General features: G+C 36.1%; 1 long non-coding RNA gene across 1 annotated transcript; it reads left to right on the top strand.

The window, feature by feature from the left end:
- The first annotated feature begins 4685 nt into the window (after positions 1–4685).
- Positions 4686–5358, top strand: LOC113081408 (uncharacterized). Its single transcript, XR_003282179.1, has 3 exons — positions 4686–4779; positions 4940–5122; positions 5208–5358. It is a non-coding gene; the product is annotated as an uncharacterized LOC113081408 (long non-coding RNA).
- Positions 5359–11107: the final 5749 nt, after the last annotated feature.

Here is an 11107-nt window from a genome sequence, read left to right as displayed (position 1 = left end):
ACACAATACAGAAGTGAATCTACTTCATTTCATTATATTGTATCCTGACCCCGATATACCATCCTGTATACTGTCCCTAAAGAGCTAGTATAACTGTATAATCTCAAAGATGCACTCTCAAAAAATAAAAACCTGAGACTGTGTAATGCTGAACAACCAAACGTTTTATTAAAATAAATCATTATGTACATTAGTATTTACACTAACAAAAAAATACTCAGCAACAAGGAAACAAATATAAATAAATAAATATAATAACCTTTTTCTATTATAAACAGTATTTATTTGTGTGGCTAGCTAGTTATTTTGCTTACTTACACTCTGACTCTGCTTTATGAAAAAGCTCCTTATATCCCCTTTTTTCTTCTTGGGTGGCATCTACAAAGTACAAAAAGGGGCAAACCGGAATATTAAAATGTTTTTACTCTGGCCTTGTATGTGGTAACCTGGTAACTTACCTTTGGCGTCGTCAACATGCGCGTACACACACACACACAAGCACGCACACAAAAGTAGTCCCGGCCCGCGCGTGTAGCTTGTCCGATACCCCGCCGCCAATCAAATTATGGCGTTTTTGTACTGTCGTCATTTTGGCCGTTAGAATCGATCCAAATAGCAATGCAAAGATCCAAATAGCAGTTCAAATGAGCTTGCTAAATATTGGTGGGGACAAATTTGTAATCTCAAAATATTGATAGAGACTAGTACCTAGCGTCCCCCCCCCCCCCTAAACCTACGCCCATGCTGTGGAGGCCATTTGAGTAAAGTGAACTCATTGTCATGTTCATTGTCTGAGATGATTTGAGTTTTGTGACATGGTGAATTATCCTGTTGGAAGTACTAAGGAGCCCAAAGTGTGCCAAGAACCATTGAGACAAGGCAGGATGGATCCATGCTTTAATGTTCTTTATGCCAATTTCTGACCCTACCATCTGAATGTCAGAGCAGAAATTGAGACTCATCAGACCAGGTAACGTTTTTCCAGTCTTCAGTTGTCTAATTCTGGTGAGCCTGTGCAAATTGTAGCCTCCACTTCCTATTCTTAGCACCCTGTGTGGTCTTCTGCTGCTGTAGCCCATCTGCTTCAGGCTTTGACGTGTTGTGCATATAATCCTATTGTAATATGTACCAAAACACACTACAATACACTATTTAATGGTTTTAATAGTTAAAAGTTGATGCGTTGTAATGTGTTTGATTGCATTTGTAGTGGAAATCATAAAAATTTCTGTGAAGGTTGTAGCAGAAATGAGTCGAACCAGACAAATTAAAGAGTCTATCAGAGCTGTGTGCATTGAAACGAGAGCCGAACTCCTCAGGAAGTCATAAATCAGTTCTAGTGCCACAGGAACCAAGCAAGATAACCAACCAACCAACTTGTTCACACAACAGCTTTCAACATTAACACCAATAGAACAATTATTGACAATTTTAATTAGAAGAAGAGATTGTCAAATTTATTGTTCGTGATTGAAATGCAACGCTGGACATCACATGTAAACCCAGGAGATCAAGTTAAATACTTGCATTGACTTCCCCCATCCAGCAGAACCAGACTGAAATTCCTAAGGGGGAAGGGCTTTAAACCTTTGTCTTCCAGAGAATGGCAAAGAAACTGCTTTTTGTACATTATATATGGACCAGAATGAACTCAAAAAGACTTATAAACGAATCATTCCATTGCTTAACTCCATATTCATTTATGTGTAACCCACACATTTGACTATCATGTATAATCACTTTTGATTAAATGTCTTTTGATAACTATAGGATACATAGTCATGTCTAGTATTGAAATAATCGAATTTTCTTGCTTGATATTGTCCTGACAATCATTTATTTGTAAAATATATCATAATTGTGTTATAGGAATCATGTCCAAAATTAGATCCTGCGAGGCAGGAACCACATGCTTGGTAAGATAAACAAATGATTTATGATCCCCAGACCCAAGACCATATCTGATTGGTCAAGGCAACATTTGAGGGGTGGCCAACAAGGAAGTTTAAATACTTTGGACCCCATGAAATTTTGCTTTTAGTTCTAGCATTGCTTGTGCTATCAGTCATGCCTTGCTTTTTAGTCTGCTTTTAGTCCCTAGCTGCTGCTATTAGCCATGTCGGCTTTTAGTTCCAGCCTTCCTCGTGCTATCAGTCATGCCTGCTCTTAGCTTTTAGCTTGAAGCTTTGCTACCTAGCTTTAGCTTGTAGCATCTAGCCATGCGGTTAGTCGTCATTGTTCTTTGAGCGCGGTTCCAGCGTGCCTGCCTGCTGCTACTATGCCACGATGAGAAGGAACACAACCTAGTCTCGTCAAACTTTATTTCTTTTCTTTTCCGTTTGAGAGTTTCGTGTTCTGAGTTAAGTTTTGTAACGTCGAGTCTCCGACGCCTGACCTCGGATGCCCGTTCAACTTCGACCAGCGCACACGACTCTGCACTTTCAGCCAACGCCCAACAACCACGGGCTTCCCAAGACGTCACTTCACTACTGAACTTCCAGCCAATCAGCGACACCAGGATACCCCTTTCAACGGGAGTCCCTTTCACAGGAAACGAAGGCAACGTATCCCCAGATATTTGTTGTGCTGGTGTATCTAATATAATTTTAGTCACATTGAGGAACTCAATGCAAGGGCTAATTACGTGATTGATGGTTGTTCATGTCTATGCAATTTAACGTATTACTGTAAACTCGGAATTCCATATTTCCATTCTCTTAAACTCATCTTTTCCTAACTTTCGATCTTCCTGCAACTTGTGTGAATGTGTGAGTGCGTGCGTTTATGTGTTAGATTAGTTTATATGTCTTAGATTTATCTAATAAAGCCTTATTCATATTGAAAAGAGAAGTATCTTGTGTTTTGTGCTTACAAGTTAATGTCTTAAACTGCCGATCTTGTTACTGTGCTAATTGATAGTAGTTTGGATATTAGTATCCAGCGCAGATTTGATGTTAAACGGCTCGTTCACTGAACCGCAGGCGCATCTCCGTGAACAGCCGTGAAACAGTGATTCTGTTCAAATTCCCTTTAAAATCTTAAATGATTCCCTTTGAGCTAAATTGACCTGTTTCCCTTACAAGGTTTCTAATGTTTTTGTCAGCAGGGTCACCATGGGCTTTGTGATGTTATTTGCCATAAATGTGATAGGATTTCTTTAATAATGTGTAATAGTAGCGACTGTTTGTAGCTATGTTTAGATGGCTAATAGACATATTTTAAATGCAAAATTGCTTGCTGGTTAATAACTGCTGAAATGATTGATTGCAGGGCAAATCTCAGGTCAATCTGAGCACTAATGGTACGCACAGTGCGTTTCATTACATTAATCCAAAATACATTACATTAATTCAAAATTAATTTACAGATTTAACATTAACGGATCACCAGGTAGGCGTACAGCAGTGACAGTAAGACACACAATGTCCTGAATGGAAATATGTTTCTCAGATGACAGTTATCCATTTTCGTACAAGTACAAGACTGATTGGCTAGAGGAGGAGCTGTCAATTTAGAACTTGTGGACCAATGTTGAAGCTTAGGCCCACCCTAATTTACATGAACACATTTTACATTTAATTTACATGAATACATTTTGCGGGAATCTGATCCCATACAAATCCTTTGAGATGAACTGAAAAATAGCACAGATCGCTTGATAGAAAGTAAACCTCTGAAGCGCTCAGCAAGAGTGTGTTCGGCGAGTGAAAATATATAGCCTACCTGTACTAAACTTATACCTAGCCTCAAATCACACACTGGAGAGTAAAATATTAGAATTCATTAGCCATTGGCTTATATTAAACATGATTTAGTTGCCCAGAGTGAAGATTTACTCGCATATGCGAGTGATTTAGGCCTACTTTCAAACTTGGGGGTTGAATAGCACAGTTTCATTTGGCATTGAGAAAGATATAAGTTTTACAAAGGGATGTTTTTATGTATTATTATTATATATTTTTTTTAAGATGGCTCTGTGGCTTCCATTCCGACTACTTTAGTATATGTCCCAACTGCACGTGTTGATGTTTCTCTTTTTATATTGCCCTGTTGTAACATGCTGATTTTTATCTAGAACTTGACTATGCCTTCCAGGCAATGATTGAGGATAAAAGGGCATGTTTCCAGGTTTCCTTTGCAGGTAACTCTGGATTAACTCTCTTTGCTGTAGGCTACAGTTGGCCTTGTTCCCACCCTGAGGTGGTAAATCAGCCAAGGCTTATATAATGTGTCACATCGCCTCACCCTCCTGCAGCAGGAGTTTTTCTTCTGGGTGATATTACAATCTCTCAGTCCATATCCAGCTCCAGAGAGGTCCATCATCATGTTGTTTAGTCAGTGGGCTCTCCTCTTGACCGTGTGGTTGCTTTGTGTGGAGGTTTTGTATTTGAACCTGGACACGCAGATCGTGATGAACATGCGTGGAGAAGCTGGCTCTTTGTTTGGGTTTTCTATGGCCATGCACCATCAGCTTAAACCTTCAGAGGAGCGAGTGTGAGAAACTTGTTCTTATTATATGTTTTTTTATTTTATTTTATTTTTTTAAGCAAACAAGAGATCGACTAGAGAAAATATTTCATAATGTTTTAAAAGAAATCCAACAGTTTAAATCTTAACACTTTATAATTATCTGCATGCTTATTAATATTATTGAAATATTAATCTATCTATCTATCTATCTATGGACAACCCTTTCCTCTCCAGATTGCTGATTGGAGCCCCTCTTGCTAAAGCATTGCCTATCTGATGATTGTGAACGTATTTCTGTTGATAAAGAAGGTTGGTTGTGCTTTACTTATTGTTACTTTAACACATATTGTTAATAGTTTATCAGTCAGTAAAGGATGTGAGGATCGTAAAAAAATGTATCAGTTATAAAGGCATTATATACCTTAACAAAACACAGTTGATTAGGGAGTTAATGTCTGCAATGCTTCAGGTGGGATGATCTCCAAAATAAGCATTGATGAAGATGTAGGAAAAGCTGTGTATGTTTTCATCAACCAAGCCAAAGGGCAGCGCTGGAACCAAATACAACCAGGGTGTCTATATGGGAAAATGGACTCCATGTTTGGACTAGCAGTGGCTCATATTGGGGATATCAACCAAGATGGATACCAAGGTTGAATAAAAGGTTTATTTTTTTACTTCAGTCTTGGGCCTCAGCTTTACAATGCTTCTGACAGATGATGCTTTCTGATTAACAGATTTTGCAGTGAGTGCTCCTAATGAGGATACAGGGAGAAGTCGGGTGTACATATGTCATGGTTCAGCTGCAGACCCTCATCAAAAACCAGAGGTTTGTAAAAGGAGTTACATATATAAACTTGTCATAAAATGTCAAAATAAGTGAAAATGTGTTGTGTTTGATTAGTTATAAAATAACTTGCCAGAACAATTTCTGTAGCATTTGAATCACATCTGATAGGTCACTTTTCTGCAGGGATCAAGCACACATTAAAGGCTGATACATTGTGGATAGAGAGGGGTCTTCGTGCACGAGTGGTCTTTGTGAAATTTAGAAATGCCGGCTGTGGAAGTGACAACATTTGTCAGAGTAACCTGCAGCTTGAGTATAGGTTCTGCACCAGAGACCAACAACAAGACAAATGTGACCCTCTAGCCATGTAAAACCACTGTCTATGTGACTTGTGCATGATTTAGGGCTTATGTGTTTTCTACAACTCAAAAATTGCACATGATTGATATTTGGCATGAAGTTTGTATAAAGCTAGTGTTTTGTTGCTATAACTTCAAAACGTGTACTGACAAATATGGACCTGTGAGTTTTAATATCTCAGGGGCAATACTCAGGTAATTACGCATTAAGATTTGCATATTAGCTACATATCTGGCACATTTCTGACCCTGGACCACAAAACCTTAAATCGCTGAGGTATATTTTCAGCAATAGCCAAAAAAAAACATTGTATATGGGTCAAAATGATCAAAATTATTATATTTTTCTCTTATGCCAAAAATCATTAGGATATTGAGTAAAGATATTTTGTAAACTTCCTACAGTAAATACATCAAAACTTTTTTGATTAGAAATAAGCATTTCTTTTAACTTTATTTGGACAATTTTAAAGATGATTTTCTCTGTATTTTGATTTTATTTGCACCCTCATATTCCAGATTTTCAGTTGTATATCAGTTGTATCTTTGCCAAATATTATCCTAACAAACCAATATAAAGCTTATTTATTCAGCTTCCAGATGATGTATAAATCTCTATTTCAAAAAATAAACACTTAAGCTTTTGTTGTCCAGGGTCACATTTTGTGATATAGGCTTTAAAAGAAAAAATCTTTCCGTCTCATTCCTGAATTTGGCTGTATCTTTGTGTGTTGAAGAGGAAATTATATTCCTGTAATTTCCCCTGGTGATAGGAATGTTGCCCTGGAGGTCACTGTAACTAACATAGGTGGAGATGATGTACACCAGAACCAACTTTCTGTGACGTTTCCAGAATTTCTGCAGCTATCATCAGTTTAGCCTAAAGAAGAGTAGTAAGTGTCCCATTTTACTGAAAACAAATTTCTGTGTAATTCATGGTAAGTTTGTATCAAAAAGCTTGACAATGTTTTGTTTTTTACCATAGTGAAGTCACATTTGGTGCACATAAGTGGTCCGCACGTCCGCATGTGCGACCAAAATAAAAAAAAATCGCTGTAGAAATAAGTTCTGATAGCGCATTTGCCCACCGACATGAGACATGAGAGCTATTATTGCACAAATTAATAGTTTAGTCATGAAACTCTAGATCATGCAGACTCATGGGTTGTTAACGTAACCGATGATATTCAGATTGTTAAACGATTTGGCACAAGCTGATTGATCATATGCAGCCAATGAGCTTAGCCTACTGCCTTGAATTTATGTGGCTGTCTAGCATTCACTGATGTTCCTGCAGCGCGCTTTTCAGAGTTTCTCTGAAACACTTCCACTCCTTTTTTTATTTCTTCTGCTCACCAAGCCTGCATTTATTTCATCCAAAATACAGCAAAAGCAGTAATATTGTATTTTTTTTTACTATTTCAAATAACTTTTCTATTTAAATTGATTTTAAAATGTAATTTATTCTTGCTATTTTCAAAGCTGAATTTTCAGCATTATTCCTCCAGTCTTCAGTGTCACATGATCCTTCAGAAATCATTCAAATATTCTGATTTACTGCTAAAAAAAAAAAAAAAACATTATTATTATTATTATTATTAATATTAATATTATGTTGAAAACAGCTTAGTATAATTTGTTCAGGTTTCTTTGTTTAATAGAAAGTTCAGAAGAAAAACATTTATCTGATATATATATTGTAACATTATAAATATATTTATCGTCTCTTTTTGATCAATTTAAAGCAAAAATGTTAATTTCAAGGACACATTAAATTGTCAAAAGTAACAGTAAAGACATTTATTCATTTCAAATAAATGCTGTTCTTTTGAACTTTCTGTTAATCCACGTTGATTTTTAAAAAAAATATTAATAATAATATAATTTATTATAAAAAAAATGTTTTTATTGTCTATTTTTGGTTTAATTGATGTAGCCTAGGTGTGGTCATGAGAGATCTTTTAAAAACATTTTTAAAATCTTACTGACTGGTAGTGTACAATGTATTAATATGGATTCTGTGATGCTTGGGATTTAAAGTATTTAAAACTCTGCTGTTCTCTAAATAACAGAATGCTTGTTTTTTTCTGATGTATTTTGTCTTTGTAGTCATGCTAACCCTAGTTGTTCTTTTGAGGAGAAGTAAAAGATCTGAAAGCAATGAAATCAGAAGATGAAATCAGCTCTTTGTTCAAAATGAGTTCAGGGTTGGTGTTTCAGCCTCCTTAAAGTTACAGTAATGAATTACTATGCTTTATTATTCATTATCATTATTATTCATGTCATATGACACCCTTAATTCAATCTGGTATAAGCTCTTTCAATATCTAGACTTAACAAATGAATTATAATAATGATTATAATAATATTTTGCTGATAGTATTCTATGTATTAGCGTATTTATACCTCAGCAGCTTGTCACAGAGAGAGTCTGTGAATGTGCAGAATTTGGCAGTGTATTTTATTTACATAAAGAGTCCATTGTAATTGAAACCCTGTTGATTTTGTGAAAATGTTCATCAGTGTCAGATCAGTAACATTGGTCGGCCTCTGAAGTCCTTCGGTTCTGTTGTGATGAATGTTCAGTGGCCAAATGCAACCAAGGATGGAAAACAGCTCCTGCACCTTGTGCAGATCAAGGATCATCGAAAAAATATTATTCACTGTAGGGATGTCAACGATTAATCGATGATCGATTAATTGTCGATAAGAGATGCAATCGATTAAGGCTATCGATGGTCGGTTAACCGATTCAATGTTGGGCTGCGTGCGGCTCATGCGCACTCAACACGTGCGAGCGGCTGTGAGTGACGGTGACGATATATAAAAGCATCATCATTCATTCACAATGTACAAATTAAGCTTTTAAAGTGATTTAAACTTTAAAGTACATTAAAATAGAAACAACATAAAAGTTCTTCAACATTAAATGCAATAGAAATGTAGTTACTAATCATTTTATCAGATAACTGTTTTATATGGTGCGCTTTAATGGGCTGCGGGACACAGTGACAGGACAGATAGTCTATTCATTCCTACAACTTGTTAATTCATTCCTACGAATTATTAATGTGGCAATTGTCCATGTTTCATTAATTTTGTTCCCTAAATAACCCATGATTTAAGTGAAATAAGGGAACAAATTAATAAATCGAACGAATTCTTAATTCATGAAATCTTTAATTTCCCTTCTCATGTTTACCACAGTAAGAGATGCGAAAACAGTTATTAAAAGCGAAAGATAATAAAATAAACCTGGGAAATTAGAGGGTTAGACTATGAAGATTTAGGAAAAGAAACAATGCCTAAATACACTGAATTTGTGGAAATTCGTGACCAACCGGCAAACCAGAACAAAGCCGCGTAAATGAAGACTATGGGGTCCAAAAGCATGGTCGCGATCTAACATTTTCCAGTTAACCTATTATTCCTCTAATAAACAAAGCTTTTATACCACACTTGTCATAATCAGATCTTATCATTTCTAAATAAATAATTGCTGGATTCAAAACAGCGATTAATAGGCGCTGTGACCGACACATTCCTGGAGCATTCAGTTTAAATAGACCGTAGTATACCGGTCCACTCTGCTGTTATGCCAAGGACGTTTTTGCTCATATGAAGAGGATCATCTTTTCCGTCTATATGCGAATGCGTGTTAAGTACAAGCCTAGTTTACATTATAAATAATAGTTTAACATTCAAATACATGCGAATATGGAAACATTTCGATTTGTGCCGAATGAGACATGAGCAATAACCTCCAAATAAATCTAGCCAAAGCCGCGCTCGCTCATCCTCGTGTGCACGCATGCACTGTCACGATCTAATGCGCTGTATGCAGGATTTTTAAAAAATCTGACATTTTCTAGGACAGAATCCAGCAGGATCAAATTAATGTGAGCAACTGTGTTTTGGTGCAGCAGCGCCGATGTAGTTCACTTAATGTGCAGCGCAGTCACACGCGCTCCACATTTCGGATAATTTTATACAATAATGTCAGTTGAAAACATCGCAATTGTGCTTTAAAATACAACAACGAGCACCACAAAACCATTTAAAGAGGCGCATTCAGCGTTGTGCGGGATTGGAAACTGTCAACAAAGTAAAATGACCTCAAAAGTATGGCGCGCTCTCTCATTTATCAAATGATCATAATCGCATCTATTCATTTTATAATCCTGCTACTAGCATTTTATTCAGACTAAAACCTCTTTAATTCAAGTGAGAAAGCGTTTTGTGTGTGTGTGTGGATTTTGCACATCCTGTCATACCGCTGACTGCGTGCCTGCAATAGACGCATTTTGCAGTATTATGGTTAACGATTAATCGATTAATTGATCGTTAATTTAAACGACGATCGATCATGGAAATAATCGAAATTTGACATCCCTAATTCACTGCATGCCAGCAGATGAAATCAACCCACTCTGAATTACCAAGGTAGTTCCTTCATGAGATATAAATTTAAATAATGATAATTTATTAACTTCAGCTGTCACTGGTTGTACTTTGCAGCTTTCTGTATTTGATATATGATAAATTCCTTCTACAGCATTGTGGGAGAGGTCCATAATGTTTCCAATGCTCACTCTTTAGGCATCATCCAGAGGACGGTGTGAAGTAGAGCATGAATCAAGCCTGAAGGCTCTTGTCTCTTCTGATTTACTTTCCTTTCGGGCAATAAAAGAAAGTATAAAACCCTGGTAACTTTATCTTTTCACTACTATCTGTAGTTATACTAGTGTCTTTAAAATGTTTATCAAAGGTTTTAAGGTACTTAAGTTTGTCATTCTTGCAAATGATTTTCTACCTTTCACATCTTCTACCTTTCACCCAGACATGTGCTGATGACTTCAGATGCGTGGAGATAAAGTGCCCTCTTGAGGCAGTGGACAGCACTACAGACGTTTCAATTGTGGAACAATACTTTTCTTGCGGTACAGTTGCTGCACTTTTCTCTGCACTATAAGACTTAATAAATCGAGTAAAATATTAAGGAAAGCTCATTACAGTAAGTTGAAAGTTCAACCCAACTGATTATTTTAAGCAGAACTCAAACTGCAAGGCTTAATGTAGGATATTTGCCATTTAAATTTAAAGTAATTTGATCTACACACCAAAAAAATATTTTGCTGCTAGCTCAATCTATGTTGATAAATGTAACAATAGTCCTCAACATTTGAAATTTTATGGTAGCAATATGAAGTGTTATTGACAAACTATAATTAACTATAAGAGATGTGTTTGAATTAATAAAGTAAAAAAAATAATTTTTACCTTGAATAGGTTATCAAATGCTTTCCTCTGGTTTTTTTTTTTTTTTTTTTTTTTTTTTTTTTTACATTCATGTATGTGATTAAATACATTCACGCTGATTAACATTAAAGAGATAGTTAACCCCAAAATGAAACACTCCGTCAACATTTACTTAGCGTCAGGTTTTTCCAAGTGGGTTGTCAGTCACTTTTCTCAGATTCTTATGCAT

This window comes from Carassius auratus, unplaced genomic scaffold (assembly GCF_003368295.1).
Source record: "Carassius auratus strain Wakin unplaced genomic scaffold, ASM336829v1 scaf_tig00034264, whole genome shotgun sequence".
In the NCBI taxonomy this organism is placed as follows: domain Eukaryota; kingdom Metazoa; phylum Chordata; class Actinopteri; order Cypriniformes; family Cyprinidae; genus Carassius; species Carassius auratus.
This window is presented reverse-complemented; position numbering and strand designations above follow the sequence as displayed.